Here is a 22,142-nt window from a genome sequence, read left to right as displayed (position 1 = left end):
AAAAAAATATATATATATATATATATATATTTGATATAAAAGTGTGACTGTGTGCCTCTGTATGCATGCATAGACTAGAGGAAGGCATTGGGTATCTTGCTCTATCACTGTTTCTCTTACTCTTTGAGGTAGGGTCTTTCACTGAACCTGGAAGCAGCCTAGAAGTCAGCAAGCCCCAACATTCCTCCCGTCTCCAACATTCTGCAGGGTTGACGTTACAGGCATGGGAGGTCATGCCTGGATTTTTATGTAGGTGCTGGGAATTCAAACTGAGGTTCCTCATCTTACATGTGATTTTTTACCCAATGAGCATCTCCCCATGCCTCAGAATTCTTATTTATATAATGTATAGTATTTTTAATAATTGAACATTTCATGACTCATTTTATTTTTGACATTCTCCATTCTTACCTTCAAATAATGAATGAATGTCATAAATCAGTCTCATTAGGCAACATGCAATGGTAAAGATCATAAACTCAATGACTTTTTTGTGAAATTTTAAAATGAACATTTCTCAAGTAGAATTCCTATAGTTAAAAAAAACTCTATGTAGTCTGTAATGTTTAAAAGTAATACACAATTTACTTCCTGATACTTTTTTTTGGAGACAATGTCTCCTTGTAGCCCAAGCTGGCCTGGAATTCCTATGTGGACCCTACCGGCCTTGCTCTCACAGAGTTCCACCTGGTTCTGTCTCTTGAGTGCTGGTTTCAAAGGCATGTGCCACCACACCACATCCTACTACCTGATTCTTGATTCTTCTTAGTCATATGAATTCCACAGTCTAGTGAAATGTCTCAAGTGTACTTTGCTTGTATAACTTATTTTCATTATGATATTTACTTTTGCATATTTTGTCTTTGTTTCATTCCAAAGGAAGTAATATATTTGAAGGGCAGCAGTAATTTGTGTATTTGGCTTAGTATTTATGTCTAAGGCAGGAGGTGTTTCAGCCTTCTGAAAGGTGGCTATGTGCGCATTATTCCCAGGAAATAATCTATGAGGGAGAAGAAAGTATGGCTAAGTGAATTATTTTTAATATTGAACTGGAAGAATCATGTAAAATTGATTTTCAAAGACCTATCTAAGAAGTCTGCCATTTTATAGTGTTCCATCAGTAACGAAATGTTACTATCTGCACACACAAATGTCTTTTTCATGTACTTTAAGCCTTCCAAGTTATCAGAAGTAATTTAATAGCATGGAAACTATACTAGAATTTTAACTTTATTTATTGATATTCCATCTGTATGCATAAATGAGATGTAATCATGTACCAAAGTACATTTGTATACTGTTTCATGACTGGGAACAGGTAAGAAACCAAGCTATAAATGAAAACCATTTGTTTTATCTTCTTTTCTTGCCTAAAGCCAGCGGTTGATTGACTGCTATAATGTGAATTTAGAGGTAACTAAAATCCCAATATTGTGGAAACTATACTAATATATAACCTGCCAGTTCTTAGTGATGCACATAAAAGCCAGATACATTTTCAGCTGCTCAGTGTATTGTGAAAAGTCTGAAGGGGCTGTTTTTTCCTCTTTGAAAAATCTCTATGGGCTTTGAAGTTGCATCTTAAGGGCTGTGCTGTAGTTCTACAATTAACCTGTCACGGCAAGGCATGCACAGAGGTGTTTTGTTATAGTTGCTTTCTTCTAGGTCATTTTCCATCAGCATATATTTAACAAAAGTAATCTATAGAAGCCGTACGTGAAAAGAGGATGCAACATTAATTTTGAAGATTCCTTAGAATTCTGTGTGAAGCTTTTTGTTGTCTGTTCTAGATGTTCTGGTAAGATTGCTTCCAGATCCTTACTTTATAATCATAATTGCTACTATTTCTTTTGTCTTGCTGTGGCCTGTCATGGAGGAGACTTTTGTTTGTAACCTCAGGAACATGATTTTTTTCTATACTCCGGGCCTCCTGGAGATGGCAGTGTAAGCTGTTTACTATGGGATAAATTGCTTTTTTAGTTCCAAGAAATGAAACACAACTATAGCATTTCTGATGCCAACTTATATATTACTGCATCTCAGAGTTTTGTAAGTTCCTAATTTTATAAAAGATTATTATGCAGTAAAATCTCTGGGTTCTGATCTTTTGAAATATTTTATTGCAATAAAACTCATTCTTGGGGATGGAGAGATGGCTCAGCAGTTAAGAGTACTGGCTGTTGCTCTTATAGAGGACCTGGGTTCGGGTCCCAGCACCCACCTGGTGGCTAATAACCATGTGTCACTCCAGTTCCATGGGATTCAATGTCCTCTTCTGATCTCTGAGTACATTGTATAACACAAATGCACTTACATACATGTAGGCAATGCACTCGTACACATAAATTAATACATAAAATATATATTTTGAAAGATACTTCTTTGTAGTTTTGGAGAAGTTTCTCATCTCTCTCACTCATTTTAAGGTTATGGTGATAGGTGTCTCAGTCACATGTTTATTTCAGTGAATCTTTGGTTCTTGCAAACTGGGGGAGAGAATGTAGTGGCAGTCCAGCAATGTTCATAATGATCAGCATCAATATCATCTATCAAAAACAGAGACATGGTAGAAAATCAGCAGCTATCCTTCACCTGTGTGGGTGATGAACCCATCAACTTAAAAAGAACTATTTCAGTGTGGGAGTATTGCACAAGTCCAGGGCTTATGATGCATAGACAGGAGGACCAATGCCAGTTTGTAGCCATTGTGGTTAACATTATACGTTCAAAGTCAGTCACTGACATGGAGTGAGACTACTTCAAAAATAAATTATTTTCTACTATAAAAATACGTTGTATACTTAAAAATTAATTATTATTTTATTTGTTATTTGTTATTTTATGTGCATGGGTATATTGTCTGCATGTATGCAAGTGCACTTGTGTGGCACATGCCCACAGAGGTCAGAAGAGGGCACTGGATCCCCTGGAGTTCTTAATGGTTGTTAGCTGCTGTGTGAGTACTGGGAACAGAACCTTGGTCTTCTACAAGAGCAGTCAGTGCTTTGAATTGCTGAGCCCTCTCTCCAGACCCCTCAAAATACATTGTATTTTTAAATGTCTAAAAAGAACATATTTTCATGTTTTGGTAGCAGGGAATAAAAACAACAGTAAATTTGTCTGAAAAAAGAATAATGTGAACTATTTAAGGCCATTGCTTATTTTATTGACTGTAATATGAAGCCAGCAGATTATTGCTTTATTATAAAATAACAATTACAATAAGAATAAAATCAATATAAATTCCTGTGGCAAATAGTATATATATGTATGTATATATTATTCCACATAATCCTTTCTAAAAATATGACAGCATTACTTTTGTTTTTCACTACTGAGGAATTAAGTTGTTGAGGAAATGATACCAGTCAAAGAGCAGAAATAGCATAAGGTACAGGGCACAGTCAGTCAGAATCTACAGTTCATGTTCACTCTGAGGACAGGGACATTTGGATGAGAAGACATGATAGCATGGGCAATTTCATCTTTTCTACCCTAGAGGCTCTGATTTTCCCTTCTTCCTCCTCCCTACCCATAAGTTTTTATTAACAGTAGTATAATGACATATTTGTTTTTCAGTCTAAAAGTCAGAGGCAGATAAACTGTGATACAGGGTTTCCAGATGAGAAAAAACACTTGTACATTAAATTTTTAATAAAATATTTAGTAATAAATTTGGTTGCATTATGTAGTGAGTTGAAATCTTGAAGAAAGTTGAAAGGAAATATTTTCTGGGGTATCCTAATCTGATTTCACTAATGGTCTTCTTTGTAGAATAGTTTCTTCTTTTCTTAGCGGTACAGTGTTACTTCTAAATTCCTGTTCACTGTTTGGACTCAGTGTGTCTGTTAAAGGCACATTCCTAAAGGTGATTTTTAGTTGATCATTAAAACAATGTTAACCAGAAACACTATTAGCCAACTCATACTGTAACACTCTTAGGCTACTTGACTGAATTCAGAAGGACTCATTTGATTTTCATGGACATTGTTGCACAAAAATATGCTCCTGTCACTTTACTACGGGGAATTGCCATTGGGTTACTGGGAAAAATCTCAAGGCTGAAGTGAATGTGTAGTGCGTTACATCTGTTCAGTGTGCTGAGGTCGGAGAACTACGAAGTCATTGATCTGTGTTATTTCTGTTGACATCTCAAATTACTCACTGATCTTTTCCACAAATGTACACATTTAGATAAATGAATAAAATTATTTTGATATTTTTTATTTGATCACAGAGTTTATATTCCTCTCCTTCAAAACTAGAAAAATATATTTGGCTTTTAAGGAATTAGTGAGTCAATGTTGGTAAACACTTATTTGAAATAAAGTATAAGCAAAATTTATCTGCTTTTTAGTTCAAAAGTTATTTACAAACACATATATTTCAAAAACTAAAGACATTAATAGCTTGTGTCCCTAAATTTGCAATCTATAGAAGTCCCCATGCTTAACTTGTCAGTGTGCCAAAATTCTAGTCCTAGCAAAAAAGGAAAACTGGATCATTAACTTTGAAAATTAAAATGAAGAATCTCATTGGAATGAATTATGTCATCTTTAATAAAAGTCTGGTGAAAAATGAGTCCTGCTTTCTAATACAAATGGCCCAGCCAAATGAGCAGGCGACCTCCATCCTTAGCATATGAAGAAAGTGTACATACAAAATAGAACCTCTGCCAATTAAATGAAAGAAATATAGTCATGAGGTAAAATGAAAGGATATGTACAGACAGAGAAATGTCACGTTCTTTAATTGAAGTTTTTCTTAGTGATACTTAGAATTTGATACTTAATAAAACTGGATGTTTTTAGACTTTATGCTCTATTTTTTAAAATAATGTGTTTATTAATTTTTAAGAATTTATGCAATGTATTTTGTTCATAACGAATCCCCCCTTCATTTCCTGTCAGACTCACTGTCACCTCACTACCCCACTCAAATTCCTGTCCTGTTTGTTTTTTGAAAAGCCCCAAGGAATCCAGTTTTGTTTTCTAAATGCTCTTGGGTGTGTGTCTGTCCCCTGGAGCTTGGTCAACCTACTGGAGGTGATTCCCTTAAAGAAAACTGAGTCTCCCTCTCCCAGCAGTTATCAACACAGAGGAGGGTGGAAAGATCAGAAGAGCCGGAGCTGGTGGGTGAAGACAGAGAACAGGGCAGTTGTGCATGAACTCCCCGTGTTTGTAGCAGCATCCACCAGACCTACAGAAGCACAAGTCAGAGAAGGGCTAACATGAAGGGGCTGGGGTCTGAAGCCCCGCAAGTAGCTGAAGAGCTGTGGGCAATTGTGCTGTCTTTCAAAAGACTCAGCTTTAAATTTTGAAATATAAGGAAAACAATAGAATGTAGGCTTAAAAGCTGCTGTTCTCACGGGGTGATTGCTTTCAGATTGTAGCCTCTTCCATTTTTCCTCTAGTTAAAAAGTAGCGTTTCTTTTTTTTTTCTTTTAAATAATATTTTTATTGATTCTTTGACAATATCATAGCCTATACTTTGATCATATCCCTCCTCTTCTCCTACTTCCCCACCACCCTACCCCCTTCATGTCCTCTATTTTTTTTTAAACCTATCAAGTCCAACTTGTTTTGCCTAAACACTCTGTGTGTGGGTCCATCCCCTTGAGTGCGGTCAACCTACCTCGTGTCACACACACCCTTAAAGAAAATTGACTCTCCCTCCTCCAGGAGCTATCAGTTGCCCACAGTTCCTGGGCTAGGAGTGGGGTTCTTGTTCACCTCTCAATTCTATGCTGGGATCTTGTCTGGCTTGGGCTTAACCAGATCTTATATATGCTGTTGTAGCTGGTATGGCTTCAAATTTGCATCCACCTTATTGTGTTCAGGAAAATACTACATCCTTGCATTCATCCGCTACCTCTGGCTCTTAACATCCATCTGCTCCCTCTTAGTGATGATCCTGGAGTCTTGGGAGGAGAGGGTGTGATGTAGGTGCCCTGTTTATTGCTAAGCAACTGTGCAGTCTGTAATTCGATGCATGCTGTGCCAGTCCTGGGTCTTCGTGTTAATTGTCATCTGCTGCAAAAAGAAGCTTCCTTGGTAAAAGTTGAGAAATACAGAAATCTATGGGAATAACAGCAAGTTGTTGGGTGTCAGTTTAGTGTTATATGCTTTTAGCAGTGTGATAGTAGTGGGTTTTCTCCTATGGCCTGGAAACTAACAGTTCTTTTTCTTAAACTTTTGTTGCATAAACATAGAGCTGTAAGTTGGTCATACCAATTTTTATGCCTATTTGCTAACTCTAGCATTAAAATAAATATGTTAAAATGTGCATGGATGGGACTGGAGAGATGGTTCTGTGATTAAGAGCACTGACTGCTTTTGCAGAGGACCTGGGTTCAAATCCCAGCACCCGAATGTTAGCCAACAACTTCACATAACTCCAGGTCTAGGGGATCCAACACTGTCTTTTGGTTTCTGCTGACACTACATAACAAGGGTGTTCTTACATGCATGTAAGCATAACATTCATACACATAAAACGAAAATAAATAAAAAATAATTGTTTTCCTAAATGTGGAGGGAAAATAATTGATACGGCTTACTTATTTTCCTCAGTGATTATATTTTGATTGGTGGATTTTATATTTTAATTAGATATATGTGTATATATACTTATATTCTTTCTAATACTAATATGAAAATACTGCTTCTAAGTCACAAGAACTTTGTCTTGAATTTGCAAACCCCTGTCTATTAACAGTTTGGCTCCAGTTTATCCCTCATTGTTTCACATCTCTCTACCTGCATTACTGTATAATCTAAGGTCCTAAGACAGGTACAACTAGACACATGGAAGCTCATTATTAGTTCTTTCTATTAAATAGCAGTTAGCTCATCACAAATTGGGATTAATTAGTAGCATGAATAATATACAACTAACTTTTAGGCCTTTAATGTAATTAAAATAATAATTTTTAAATTTATGAGAGTAACCTAATTATGGTTATCAGTGTTAAAAGTATGCAATGAGATATTAAATTTATATAAAATGAGGAATTCTTCATTCAAATATTTTAAGTGAAATTGTAAATAAAATTGAATACTTTATTTTCATCATAAGTTTTTCTGGATATGGAGGCTTTTGTTATAAACATATTCTCTATAAAGAAAATTAAATGAAGAGAAGACAGCTGTCTGGAACCAAGAGAAGTACAGAAAGCAGCTGTGGTGGCACTGGCTGATAGAAGCAGGGACCCCACGGCAAGAGCCTCTGCAGCGCTGATGCCAGCTGAACCACCGTGGATACAGAGTCTGATGGTTCACCTGAGGCCTGCTGGAGGCTCGTCAGTCAGATAGTAACAACCTATTCCACAGGAAACACAGAGCAGGAGAAACGGAAAGAGTTGATTGGATTCTGTCTTCGAAGGCAGCTACAGTGCTCAGAACATTCCGAATTCAAACACACTGCTAAACTTGGTGGGTTGGATATACTTGAAAACACATCCTGGTATTTATTCTTCTCATGACTCCTGAAAGAATAGATTATAAAATTGTTACTAGTTTCTCAAAGTAGATTGTGCAAACATGCCTCTCTGTTGCTATGATGAAATATTAGCCACAGCAACTTGGAGAGAAAGGGGTTTGCAGGGGGTTAGTAAGAGCAGTGTTATTAGGAGAGGGACTCGAAATATGATAATATATTATATGGAAAATGCAAAAATTCAATGCAAATTAATTAATTAACTAATTAATTAATTAAAAAGTGTAAGATTTGCTTTGAGCCATAAATATGTGAAAGACTCCATTTCTGGAGCCTTCTGAGTTTGGAGATTATTTCATGAAACTTTAATTATAAATTCAACTTCATTGAAAGCTAGGACTCCCTAAGAAAAATATTGTCAAGTTTCTCTTATGAAGTAAAGGAGAGTTTTACAGAACTCCACAACTGGTCACACACAGAGATTAAGTGTCTGTGAAATATCCTAAGTGACACATCTGCATGGAACCCCTCATCTAAGACTCATGGAACATGAGCATAGTGGAACACTGGGTAAAGAGAATACTGATGCATCTCTCAGCTCTCATCAACAAAGCTCCATCTTGCAACAGAAGGCAAGGACCCCACGGGTCAGGAGCTGCTGCAGAAGAGAGGTAAAAAGATTGCCAAAGGCAGGGGAGGAGGTACTTGACCATATGGAAATAGTCTTATAGGCTCCTGAGACCTTGCTCCTATAAACTTAAAGTGGTGACTGCATGCGAAGGGCCCATGCAAAGACAAGCAGACAAAAAACTCAGCACAGAACTGTGGAAATGGGCAGTGGGCCCCACGAAGAACTACCAGGCAGCTGATTATTACTGGGTGAGAAGAGCTGATCTTCTTTAAGGGAGTGACTCTAGATAGGCTGACTATACTCCAGTAGATCCCTTGCACCAAGGGATACCTGCAGGGTACACTATCTTGACTTAGGCCTTACAATAAATGGCAGAATGCATAAAACCCAGTGGGGGGCTATGAAAGGGTGCTGATGGGGAAGAGGTTATAAAGATGATTAAGATGTTGTATAAAAAATACACAAAAATTCATTACAAATATTTTTTTTAAATATCTACTTATTTTGGTCTTTTTGAGACAGGGTCTCCTTTTAGCCCCAACTGGCCTGGAACTGAATAAGTAGACCAGGATGGCCCCATCTCACAGAGATATATCTACTTCTGCCTTCTAAATGCTTGGGTTAAAGGCATCTGTCACCATGCTTGGCCTAATTCCTTTTTTAAAATATATTTTATTTATTATTTTTATTTTATGTATATGTGTGTATTGCCTGTGTGAAGGTAAGTGCACCTGTGTCGTTCAATGCCCGTGGAGGACTGAAGAGGCTGTTGGATCCCCTGGAACTGGAGTTTCAGACAGTTGTTAGCTGCCATGTGGGTGCTGGTATTCGAACCTGGGTCTTCTGCAAGAACAGCCAGTGTTGTTAACCAATGAGCCAGCTCCCTAATTTGTTTATATATTAAAAAAAAAAAAAACTCAGCCAGATGTGATGGCGCATGCCTTTAATCCAAGCACACAGGAGGTAGAGTTCAAGACCCACCTGGTCTACACAGTGAGTCCCAGGCCAGCTGTGGCTAGAGGGAGACCTTTTCTCGAAAAAGAACACCCCTCCCAAATCCAAAGTCTTAACTGTGGGCTTCTGTAAAATCCAAAATAAGTTAAACATATTCTTATTCTAAGAGGGAAAAACCAGGGCACAATTACAATAAAATCTTGATTTTCTGCGCTACAAAGGTCTTGGGCAGTCCCACTTCTCCAGCTGTGCCGTTCACAACCCACAACTGAGGCTTGCTTCACTCTACATCTGCCTCTGTCCACTGTCCCACAGTCTCCACTGAAACAGGCTGCGCATTAACCGTAGTTCGTTGTGGCCTCTTCTGCTGTCAAACCTTACCTTCTCTCCATGACCCCTGCAATCGTTGGGTTTTCACTGCAGCTGAGGATGCACCTTCACCAATGGCTTCCTGACCTCTCTTCGGGAATCTGACTTCAGCTGCTCCTCATGACTCCTTTCCGCCTTTGAAACTAGAACCACAGGGGAGACTCTTGTTCATTACCAAGTGTTGCTACCAACTTGAGACGCAGCCTTGGGCCCATCTGGACAATAGCTTCTGTGTGCTTACCCTGAGGAAATACTTCCTGGAAGATTTCACTTCAGTGATGCTAATTTCTTGTTAATCACAGCTGATTATTTATTCCAAAATAACCAGTATCAATTGTTCAAGTACACAAAGATTTGACCTCAGTGATGCTTCTCTCTTGTCACTATCATTGGGGGATTCTTCAGTTCCAGATGACCAGAAAACACAGATTCCTGTCTTAAATTTTTGAAGATTTTAGAGAATTTCATACATGAGTACTATATTTACATAATTTTGTCCCTTCTTCCAGCCCTCCAACTTGTCCTTTCATCCCCCAGTAGCTCTCAGTTTCATGACCTGTTATTACTGCTACACACACACACACACACACACACACACACACACACACACACACACACACACACACACACACACACACACACACACACACACACACACACACACACACACACACGCCTCCCACATCAATTAGCAATCAAGAAACGGCCCCACAGATTTGCCCACAGGCATCTTAAGGAGAAAGTTTCTCAGTTGAGTTGAGCTCTTCTCAGGTGTGTCAAGTTGATAACTACAGTAACTATAGGATTATAGTTACATATAGAAGTGACCTAAGGCACATGGGAAGATGTGGGTATTTTACGAATGACGTGAAATCTTGGAGGGGTTTTGTTATCTTTGTAGTGACAGTTCTATAACCAATCTGCACACAGTACAGAAGGAAACTACATATTTTACAGTGTATTTGTCAGTGTAACTTCCTAGAATAACATTTAGTGAGATTATGAATTGTGAGATCCAAATATTTCCATTTTGCTGGAAGTCAGTTGTTGATTGATATTATTTGGTAGAATCCTCTATAAAAATTTCAGAAAGGAAGTTTTGATAGAACAAATCATTTATAATCTGTTTTTGCCAAAGTAGCATTACAGAAATCTAAATTTGCAGTTTGCTTGTAATTCCAGCTACTTTTGAGACAGGAGTAGGAGGATCACAGTTCAAAGCCTTCCAGCATTACAGATTGAATTCAAGGATAGCATATATAACTTAGTGAAATCCTGCCTCAAAATGAAAGTTCTAGGGACTATAGCACAGTAGCAATGTGCCTGACTAGCATAGAGGGAGCCCTATTCAGTACTTCTACCCTTAGAAACAAAACGAAACATCCAAAATGGGTTTAAGAATCCTAAATTGCCCTCTGTTCCCATTTAAAAAGTAATTTTGGCATAAGTTGCTAAATTGAAGTGAATTGTTAAACCGAAGCATGGCTAGAATTTTTTTAAAAAGATTTATTTTACCTTCTGAGTCAGAATTAAAACTATATTATGTGGGTTAGATTTATTGTCAACTTGACACATCCCAAAGGGAACTGTGAAGAAAGGATCTCAGTTGACTTTCTTCAACCAGATTTGCTTGTGGTCACATCTCCGAAAGATTATCTTGATTGATGAGTGATGTGAGAGGTTCAAGCCCACTGAGGGGAGCACAAGTCTTAGGCAGGTGGACCTGGGTTGTAGCTGAGCATCCTCAAGGACCCAAGTCAGTAAGAAGCATTTCTCCATCAACTTTTATTTTATTTATTTATTTTTTAGAAGAGTTTCATTACAGCTTTAACATACTCAGTAACAATTTCCAGAGCTAAGGTATATCTCTTTCAAAAGTGGCTATAAAATTTTTAGGTTCACATTTGAATTAATACAGTTTTATGATATCGAACTCAGTATAAACCCTGTAAGACATAAAATTGAATGAGTTTTTAACCTTTAAAAAAGATCTCCATTTCATTTAAAAATATATTGTTTCTTACAGAAAGATTCATTATTTTTGCTAATAATACTGAGATGTTGGCTCATGCATCTCTAATCAGTGTGTATCTGATTATTACTAGTCATGGTCGGATGCACTTGGATCCTTGGCACCTGTGTATGTCTGTAAAGTCACCAGGTAGATTTAAATGGTAATGTTTATCACCTCTACTACTTCACATGATGTAATTTTTTATGCTTCCTCCTCATATATAACTGATTTTTAAAAACTTGTTGATTTTTTTGTGTGTATATCACAGAGATCATCTCAAACAATCTTATTCATCTATCTTTGCTTTTGGTTCCTGCCTTGGGTGCCAGTCCTAATTTCCCTTGGTGTGGACGGTTACCTGGGATTTGAAGCTGAAATCAACACTTTCCTTGCCAACTTGCTTCTGGTTGTGGAATGAAAAGCCAAATAGAACAGAAATTCTTATTATGGAGTTGTGTTATTGAATTTATCATGACTTAATGAACTAGGAACCTTAGTAACTATGAGATTTCTGAGGATTTTAACTAAAGATATCTAGAAATCAGTATCCATAATCTCAAGTACTCTTTTCTGTAACAACCAATAAAACTACAAGCCAGGGAGAGAATTTTCTTTCATTATTACTAGAAGAATATATGTGAATGAGTTTCGTCAAAAATCAATTTCCCTGTTCAGAATACAGAATAGCAAATTCTTCAACATTTGAAAAGTAATCAGCATTTAGCTTTGCTCCTTATTTACTTGGGACATAGATAGCTTATTACTAGAGAGGCAAATCCCAGAGCAATCACCCACATTTGTAATGTGTCAGCCATTGAAATTACAATTTACTCCAAATAGCAGTAGGCTCTCCTAATAGGAATAAAATATTAGAAACAGTCAATTATTTATGGTTTATATATTAACTATTTCTGTATCTTTAAAAAATTCTCTTTTAAAAGGGAACAGTTCAAATTAAGAAGAAATGAAAATATTTCATGTAAAATGATTGTCAAAACCACAAAACATGGTAGAAATAAAGTTTGGAGTTCTAGGACGTTGTCATGAGAAATGGTTATATGGCACTGAGATGACTAATTGTAGAGACTAATAGTTTAATGTGACTTTGTCTCTTGATTTCTCTGCAAAGTTCATGATGTGCAGAACCTCCTCCTCCTTTCTCCTCTTCCTGTGTGGAAGCCTGAGATGTAGTAAGGTCATGTATGAAAGAATATTTGACAAACAGTATGAGCTCCAACTCTGTTGACCGCTTTCTCTAAATAAAATGGTTCATGTTCTAGAGGACAAATCAACTATCTCTGTAAAGATGTAGAGGGATAGGCATTATTAGAAATTAAAACAATACCCAGAAAAATATGAGATTGATGAAATGTAGAGTATAGATGAAGACATTTACATTAGAAAACAAAGAATTTCACTACCACCAGCAGCTGTAGTGTCATCGTAATTATTAGGTTTTATTCATTTTATCACTATAGGTGCTGTTTCTATTAATATATAAAATAAATATAACCGAAAATTGTTGGTATAAAATTAGCTTCTTTTCAGAAATAACATTAAGTGAATAATTTCAAAAATATAATTTTATTGTCAGTACATAGGTTATTTGGAAATTTTTGTTGGAAATTAGCCAGGGAGTCACTAAGAGATTAAAATCAGCCTTATTAAATAGCTTATTTCATTTTCTGAAGCCCCTGAGCAGTCATTTAATTTGTTTAATTGTTGAAGACTGGTTAAACTTCCAAGCGTTGCACCCTTAAAACGGATTGACTCTCCCCTTCCCAGAAGCCAGTGGTTGTGCAGAGTTACTCATGTAGTGTTGGGTTTCTTACCCACTTCCATATGTCCATGCTGGGATTTTGTCTGGCCAGATCTTTCATGGTACTTGTGCAAAGTTGCCACCATTGCTATGAGTTCATATGAGTAATTCTCTTTCCTCATGGTCATCTACCACCTCTGGCTCTCACAATCTTTTCTCCACCTCTTCTGCAAGGATCCTGAGTCTTTGGAGACAGAAGTTTAATATAGATGTCTAATTCAAGAATAATCACTCTGAAGTCTCTTAATCTCTGCATGTTGACCAGTTGTGAACTGTTTTGTTTTTTTTTTTTTTAAGTATAAAGGCTGATTCTAGATTCTTTGGTCATTAATATGTCTGAAATTATCAGAGTTCATTGTTTGTGCTGTATATTTTGTCTATAAATTCTTGAGAAATCTTGTTGAAAGTCAATCTCATTAAGACACTTTATTTGCAGTAACTTTGTGTGCTAGGTAAGCTTGAAAATGTATACACACATATTGCAGTACAACGTAAAGGCAGGAGAATACTAATCATGGATATTATGAAATCACTACATTTTCTTTTCTTAGAAAAATATTAGCCAGGCATTGTGGCACATGCCTTTAATCCCAGCATTTAGGAGGCAGAGGCAGGTGGATCCTTTGTATGTTTGACGCCAGACTGGTCTTCAAAGTGAGTTCCAGGCAGCTGGAGCTACAAGGAGACACTGTCTCAAAAAGACCAAAAAAATATATTTTATTTATTATTTTTATTTTATGTGTGTGAGTGTATTGCCTGCATGTATGTGTCGTGCAATGGTACAGAGGTCAGGAGAGGGCTTTGGATTCCCCTAGAACTGGAGCTAAGGATGATTCCTAGCCACCATGTGGGTGCTGGGAATCGAACCCGGGTCCTCTGCAAGACCAGGGCTCTTAACCACTGAGCCACCTCTCCAGCTCCAACATTCTATTTTTATAGCCTTTAAAATGTCCACAATAAGGCCAGGCGTGGTAGCGCACGCCTTTAATCCCAGCACTCGGGAGGCAGTGGCAGGCAGATTTCTGTGAGTTCAAGACCAGCCAGGTCTTCATAGTTAGTTCCAGGCAGCTGGAGCTACAGGGAGACCCTGTCTCAAAAAGACCAAAAAATTATTTATTATTTTTATGTGTACACGTGTATTGCCTGCATATGTATAGTGCACCCATGTCGTGCAATGCTCACGGAGACAGAAGAGGGCATTGGATTCCCCTGGAACTGGGAACTAGGGACAGTTGTTAACTGTCATGTGGGTGCTGTGAGCTGAACCCGAGTCCACAGCAAGAGCAGCCAGTGCTTTTAACCGCTGAGCCATCTCTCCAGCCCTAAATCCACTACATTTTCTAAAAGTACAAGATTTTATGTTATATGCTATATACTGACATAGTTTTGAATGAAAAATACCTCTCAGATTATTGGGTGTCAGATCACTAATATTCTGCAATGTTCTCCTTAAATCATCAAATGTGTAATTTTTTCACGTTCTTTCTACAGACAACACTGTAAACTGAATAGCAGTTTGAAGCAGTTATTTTGGAAATAGTGAAAGTTGCACTTCAGATGTTTAAAAAGTGAGTTTTCTGTGCAGTTTTCTTTGTCAGTGTAGTCTGTTGCACGTTCTGTGCTGAGTTCCAGCAACAGCAAATGCAGAAATGAGTTTCAGAGACCTAAAACTGATCCTGATTCTTTACAAAATGTATTATTTTCTTTATGTAGATTAGATATTAAAATGATTTTTACCTTCTAGTGGACATGATATTCTGTGATCTTGCAAGATAATTTTTTAAAATTACACAATACATTAGGTGGTGTTTTAAAATTCTTTTATATTAAGTTTTTGAGATTTTCATACAATGTAGTTTGTTGGTATCTAGATCCTCTCCCCCACATGCCTCCCACTATCCCTGACCACTACCCCCACCATTTTAATTTAATGTACATTCATATATATAATATGGCCTATCAACTATGATTTGTTTCCCCAAATGTCTCTCAGTGTGGGTCCATCTACTGGGTCCACCAAAATGACACCTGTTTCAAACCTTGCCCCCCAAGGCTCAGGGATCATTTCAGAAGAAGATGCCCAAAGATTCTAAGAGCTCAAAACAATGGATGACCATAAAGAAACAGAGTCTTCCAGACAACTTGTCTGTTTCTCATATGAACTAACAACATTGGTGATAGCATACACAGGTCCTGTGCAAGTTCAAATCAAACGAAATTTTAGCACAGACATGCGGAATTGGCTAAGAAATCACAACCCAACCTAAAGAACTTTTGGTAACTGATGGCAGCTGGGACGGGGAAAGACAGTCCCTCCAAGGGCTGAGACTTTAAAGATTTTTTTTTTTAATTTTAATGATTTATTTCTCCATCTCAAAAAGGTAGGATTGAAGTTATTCTTATTCTGAACTTTTATGTAGCAATATCATTTGTTTCAAAATGGCCCTACCTTAGTAGTTCATTAAAAGGAATTTGTACCTTAAAAAATCAACTGGCAAGTTTGTTAGTAAGATAAATAAACAACTTTTTCTCCTTTATAAGAATGACAATACAAAAATATCTTCTTAATTTTAACTTCTGAAACTTTCTTGTGTTTAATATTATAGATACTTAAAAGTTTTGTAATATCCTGGACAAGGTTTGTTGTAACAATATTTGAATGAGTGGGTTCATAAGTTATTAGAAACATACCAATAGCTAAATTTAGATGCCAATTAATAAGACCAGCAGAACTCTAGATGTAGTCTAGATTCACATCCAATCTAGGTTCTGATATTTTTGTTCATTTTTCTTCCTATAGCAATGGACATACAAAAAAAATCTTTTAAATATTTAGTCACTTATGATTCTTTTCCTAGCCCAGTTTAAAATTTCTCCTTTTACTATCACCTGCCAGGAGAGTAATTTCTGATGTTTACCCTTTGGAAACCATTCAGCCATAATAAATTAGTGCCAGACTCTAGAGGCAGAACTGTAATATATATTGAATTAAAAGTGTGTATGTACTTTTCTCTATGTGTATATTTATTTATAGAGATATTTCTACAACAGTATTTAACTGTGTTCTTTACAAATTAACACCAGGAAGCTTACTCTTCTAAATGCAATGAAAAAAAAATGAAATGAAACCTTAATATTTATGGCATTATCACTTTTCTATATATACATTCTTCACAGTAAATTAATAACTCTGAACACAAATTTTGAAATACATAAATTGTTTAAAATTTCCAGGAAGTAGTCCTGTATTTTCCAAATATCTCTAAGTACATATACATTATTTTAATTTTATTTGTATTTGTATGTCTGTATGTGCATGTATGTATGTGCAAGGGTGTGTGCGAGAGAGAGAGAGAGACAGAGACAGAGAGAGAGAGACAGGGACAGAGAGAGAGAGACAGACAGACAGAGAGAGAGAGAGAAAGAGAGAGAGACAGAGAGAGAGAGAGAGAGAGAGAGGGACAGAGACAGGGACAGAGACAGAGACAGGGACAGAGCGAGAAGGAGCAGAGTCTAGATAGAGGGGCATTCATTTGGACCCCCTGGAGGTGGAGTTACAGCTGGTTGTGAGCTGTATGACATTAATGCTGCAAACTGACTCCAGTCTACCCAAGCACGGCAAATACTCTAACGCACTAAGCCATGTTTTCAGACCCTATAAATATATTTTTGATTGTTAGGTTCAGGTAAGCACATTGTGTTTCTCTACTGAGGCAGGTAACTATTATAACATTCAGAAGAGCTTTGTAAACCCAACGAAAACAAGGATATATATATTTTCATTTTATTTATTACTTTTATTTTATGTGTATGCATGCATTGCCTGAATGTAGGTAAGTGCACCCCTGTCATGCAATGCCCACAGAGGCCAGAAGAGGGCATCGGATTCCCTGAAGTGGAGTTATGGGTGGTTGTTAGCCAACTGAAGTTATATGTGGGTGTTGGGAATCCAACCCAGGTCCTCAGGAAGAGCAGCCAGTGCTCTTAACAGCTGAGCCATCTCTCCAGCTCCAATCTAAGAAACAAGATGCTTTTCCAAGGATACAGGTTAAAGCTAAACATTCTGTGGTGCTGTCGGTCCAGGCCAACAACAGTGACTACAGCTCTCAGGTGATGCAACTGCCAGGTCAGTGTAGGCCAGGGTGAGCAACAGTGGGCTTAATTTCCAGTAGATGGCCAGAAAAGCTTAGCTCCCACACGGAAGGCCCTTGTCTATTAAAAATGTTTCTTGGGTAAAGAGCACACATAGTAAACATTTTCTTGAGTCATATCAAAGCCTGGCCAGGGAAAACAAGAGAGAGACTGATGCCCCTGCCCATCTGTGCATCAAGTCCAGGCCCTTCTTCCTGAAACTTACTCCACACATGATCCTGTTTCCAGTGGACTAAAGCCATCCAGTACTACTCATCTCCCAACCCTTGGCTGATGGCAGGAAATGCCATAAACAAATAGCTGACCACCAACCTTTGACCACTAGGAAAACAACACATCTTCGAGCCAGGCAAATAGTGCAGATAATGACTCTGGCCTTAGTAAGCGTCCAGGAGTCCCACCTCTTCATCTGTAAAATGAAGGGATTAATTTTTCAAACAAACATGTTGGTTTGTAGAATATATTAAGGAAATAAATCACATTATGAACATTACTGGCTCCCCTTTATCTTTATCCTCTCTGCACTTCTAATCCACAAGGGAAGCACTAATCTAGCTTTCAACATCAAATTAGTTTTTGTCAATCTCTGCAGTCTACATAAATGATATCACACATCAAATACACGGAAGGCTGCACATTTTAATGGGCCACAAAGGACACCTGGTGCTTCCATGTCAACAGGATTCCATGTCAATTAAGATTCTAGTCTCTATCTCCCCAGCAGCTCACTGTCTTAGCTCCATCTGCCTGTGTGATAAGATACTGACATAAGACTCAACATTAGTGTTCTCTCTACCCCTTGTTCCACTATGTGTATAAGCCTTAGGTGTAGAAGTTGCATTGTAGATGTGTCACTTAGACTTAGACTTAGACTTAGACTTAGGCTTGAGAGTTTCTCATAAACTAGAGTAGTAAATTCAAATATCTAGAGACAGAGAGAGAGAGACAGGGACAGAGAGAGAGAGACAGACAGACAGAGAGAGAGAGAGAAAGAGAGAGAGACAGAGAGAGAGAGAGAGAGAGAGAGGGACAGAGACAGGGACAGAGACAGAGACAGGGACAGAGCGAGAAGGAGCAGAGTCTAGATAGAGGGGCATTCATTTGGACCCCCTGGAGGTGGAGTTACAGCTGGTTGTGAGCTGTATGACATTAATGCTGCAAACTGACTCCAGTCTACCCAAGCACGGCAAATACTCTAACGCACTAAGCCATGTTTTCAGACCCTATAAATATATTTTTGATTGTTAGGTTCAGGTAAGCACATTGTGTTTCTCTACTGAGGCAGGTAACTATTATAACATTCAGAAGAGCTTTGTAAACCCAACGAAAACAAGGATATATATATTTTCATTTTATTTATTACTTTTATTTTATGTGTATGCATGCATTGCCTGAATGTAGGTAAGTGCACCCCTGTCATGCAATGCCTGCGGAGGTCAGAAGAGGCTGTCGTATCCCCTGGAACTGGAGACACGGACGGTTGTTAGCTGCCATGTGGGTGCTGGGATTTGAACCCAGGTCTTCTGCAAGAACAGCCAGTGTTCTTAACTGATGACCCATCTCTCCAGCCCCCCAAATAAGAATATTTTGAATTTCATTTTATTTTTGCCCATATGACTTTGTTATTGATGAGAATAATGTGCTAAAATAATTCTAAAAGAAATGACTATGTATTTTTTTCAACTTTTACAAGAATTTTATTGAAAATTTCATACATGCATACAAGGTGTTTTGATCAAATCCAGGCCCACTCCCTCCCCTCCAACATCTGCCCCTCCTCTGAAGAGGTAACCTTAAAACCTTTTAAGGATTAGATACAAACTCCCAAATACTTTGACATTTTTGGCCTTTGGAACAGAATATGTTACTAACAGGCCCAAGGACATTTTGACTTTTAACCAAAAAACTGGCTACATTTCTTTGGGGTCTTTTTACCCTAACTGCCTTTCTTCCTTACTTTTAAAGAACTATAATCTTGGATCTAGCTCAAGATAGTTCATGTTCAAATATAAATAGAAGAAAAAATACACCATGTCTGGTAACAACAAAAGAATTGGCAGATAGACTTCAGTCTCCACCTGCATCAGCACAGCTTCTGCTAGCATCAAACGGGATGACTGATGACATTTGCACAATATGAAATTATCATCTGTGTAGGGACTTCTTAGGATGATTTTTTTCCTTGAAGCAACAGCTGACATAACTTCAATTCTTCTTCATGTAAATTGTCTAGCAATACCTTTTGAATTAGAGAAATAAAAATAAATGAATTCTTCTGATATAGGGAAAAGACCGTCAAAGGAAATATACTTTTTTTTTCTCTAAATAGACTGAAAGCAACATGGGTGGAGAAATATTAGTATCTAAAACATGGTAGCTACTGGTTTTCAATAAATGAAAAATAAGAAACACACATGTACACAGTAAAACCAATAATCTTCAATACGTAGATTTTTCCTTCTCCATTAAAAATTTTGTGCATTTACTAGTGTGTTGGGTAGCAGATGATTTCTGATAATCACCTGCTGGAGCTCCCATTAATCATGCCCCCACCTACTACACAAATGGGGCTCTTAAGATAAACATTGTGGTCACTGGTGCTGGGAGAACACTCCGACCCTCAGGAGTGGCCACCAGAACAGGGTCATCATCTGTAAGGGTAAACAATGCGTTCTGAGTCAGCACCCTGTTGGGAGGCTGAGACTATGCTTTCTCCTCTCTTGGCATCTGACAGTTACTCAGCTGATCTTCAAGCCTGCAGGCTGTTCCATTAGCAGTTCCTTAAGCAATGAAAAACTGAACTTATTTATTACCATTGAATTTTTTTCTGTTCCACAAGATGACATCCATGATCTGCTGACTACTGCCCTACAAACGCGGAAAATGAAAGATGATTTGCTGAACTCTCTGCTAATATATTATCTTAATAAAGTCATATTTTAACTTCAGTTTTCTTTATACCATGTGTTAAAACATGTAACGTGACATCACACACTGAAAAGTTCAGTAAGGTGTGCTACCTACATGCCATTGATGTGCAGTAGACCTGGGCACTCCTTGACTCTTGGATTTTGAAACTCTGCACCCATTGAAAAATCCTCTACTACTCCAAAGCCCTGAGTCTGACAAGTATTACACTATCTGGGTTATGAGATGATGCTTTTAGATAGTTGATGTAAGTGGGGTTGTGCTGTATGTGTTCTTCTCTGGACAGCTTATGCCATTCAGCATCATAATGACTGATAGTTTCATCCATGTTGTTGCACATGACAGGATTACCTTTGTTTTAAAACATGGAAAGACTGTATTCTATGTAGATCCTACATGTCTTACTCATTAATGGATGCTCTTTTAGTTTTTCTATTTCTTACCTGCTTGCAATGAATATGTGAGTGCCAGCATCTCTTTGGAATCATTCTGAAAATTTGGTCAGATATCAAAAAGTAGAATGAAGGAATCATGTCATACCAACTTTGTTCTTTCTCAAGACTGTTTTTGTTGGAGTGTGATTTATGTGAATATTTGAACTTTTAAATTCCATTTCCACAGAAGTTCCACATTCTGTTGTCCACATTCCTGAAGGGTTTTTTTCTGATCTTTCCGTGCCGTTTGTAAAGGGTATTATTGACTGCGATTTTGATAGGGATTGCATTGAATCTGTTAACCACTGTGTACAGAGCAGGTGTTTTAACAACAGTACGTTCTAATCCCTGAATACCAGCCTTGGTGTTTGTTTTGTGTCAGTAATAATACTCCAGTTGACAAGGGCTCTCTCCAGTTCCTTTCAGAAATGTTCTACTTAGGTGTAATGTTCTATTTAATTATATTCAGTATGCTTAGTGTATTCAGTCTCCTTGACCACGTTTTTTCACTAAGTATTTTATCATTTTTGTGCTATTGTAAATAGGGGCATTTTTCACTAATTTTATTGTCAGATTATTTGTTATCATTACTGTGGTAAACTCTGCTTTTCTGGTTCTTGACTTCCTAGGAAAACAATAGTTTAAAGAGCACAGAAGAGAACACAAGGATAAACTACTGGGGTGAGGGAGAGAAAATATGAGTAAGGCAAGCTTGGACTTTCTCTAGCTTCCTGACAGAAAATGGAAAGGGTGGAGGGAAGGAAAGTTCTGCTTTCTGAGTGAGAAGTTAGAAAGCCTTAAGTCAGCAGACTGAACACCTGCCTGGGAGGTGAGACCCTTCAGACACATGACCACATTATCACTGAGGGAGCTTGTCTCCCTCCCATTTCCCTGTCTTACCTTCAGATATATCATACTACCTCTGGCCTGGTGGATTTAGCTGATCTTATTTAGGTTGTATAAGAAAAAATTTTGTAAGTCCTGAGGAGTCTTACCTCACAGGAGGTCCTGGGGCTTAGTGCAGAATCAAAAGGTGCCTGTTGTCCACATTCCTGAAGGGATTTTCTGACCTTAGACCATGCCATTTGTAAAGGGTATTATTGACGGTTGATCATGATATTGGGACTCATATATCCCAAATGGTGACTAGGAAAGAAATGTCCAGTTTTAATTTACTTCTACCTGTCTGTCTTCCCCTCTTATTATTAGTATACAGGGTAGAAATGAAACATTTTTATGTTAGTTCTCTGACCTGTCACCTTGATGAACTTATTAAACAATGTGTGTGTGTGTTTGTGTGTGTGTGTATGTGTGTGTAAAACCTTGAGTTTCTATGTAGAAAATCATATCATGTGTCAACTGTAATAGATGCTACTCTTTATCTACCATCCATCCATCCATTAT

The sequence above is a fragment of the Nannospalax galili genome, unplaced genomic scaffold (assembly GCF_000622305.1).
Source record: "Nannospalax galili isolate Female #2095 unplaced genomic scaffold, S.galili_v1.0 scaffold43, whole genome shotgun sequence".
Lineage (NCBI taxonomy): Eukaryota > Metazoa > Chordata > Mammalia > Rodentia > Spalacidae > Nannospalax > Nannospalax galili.
This window is presented reverse-complemented; position numbering follows the sequence as displayed.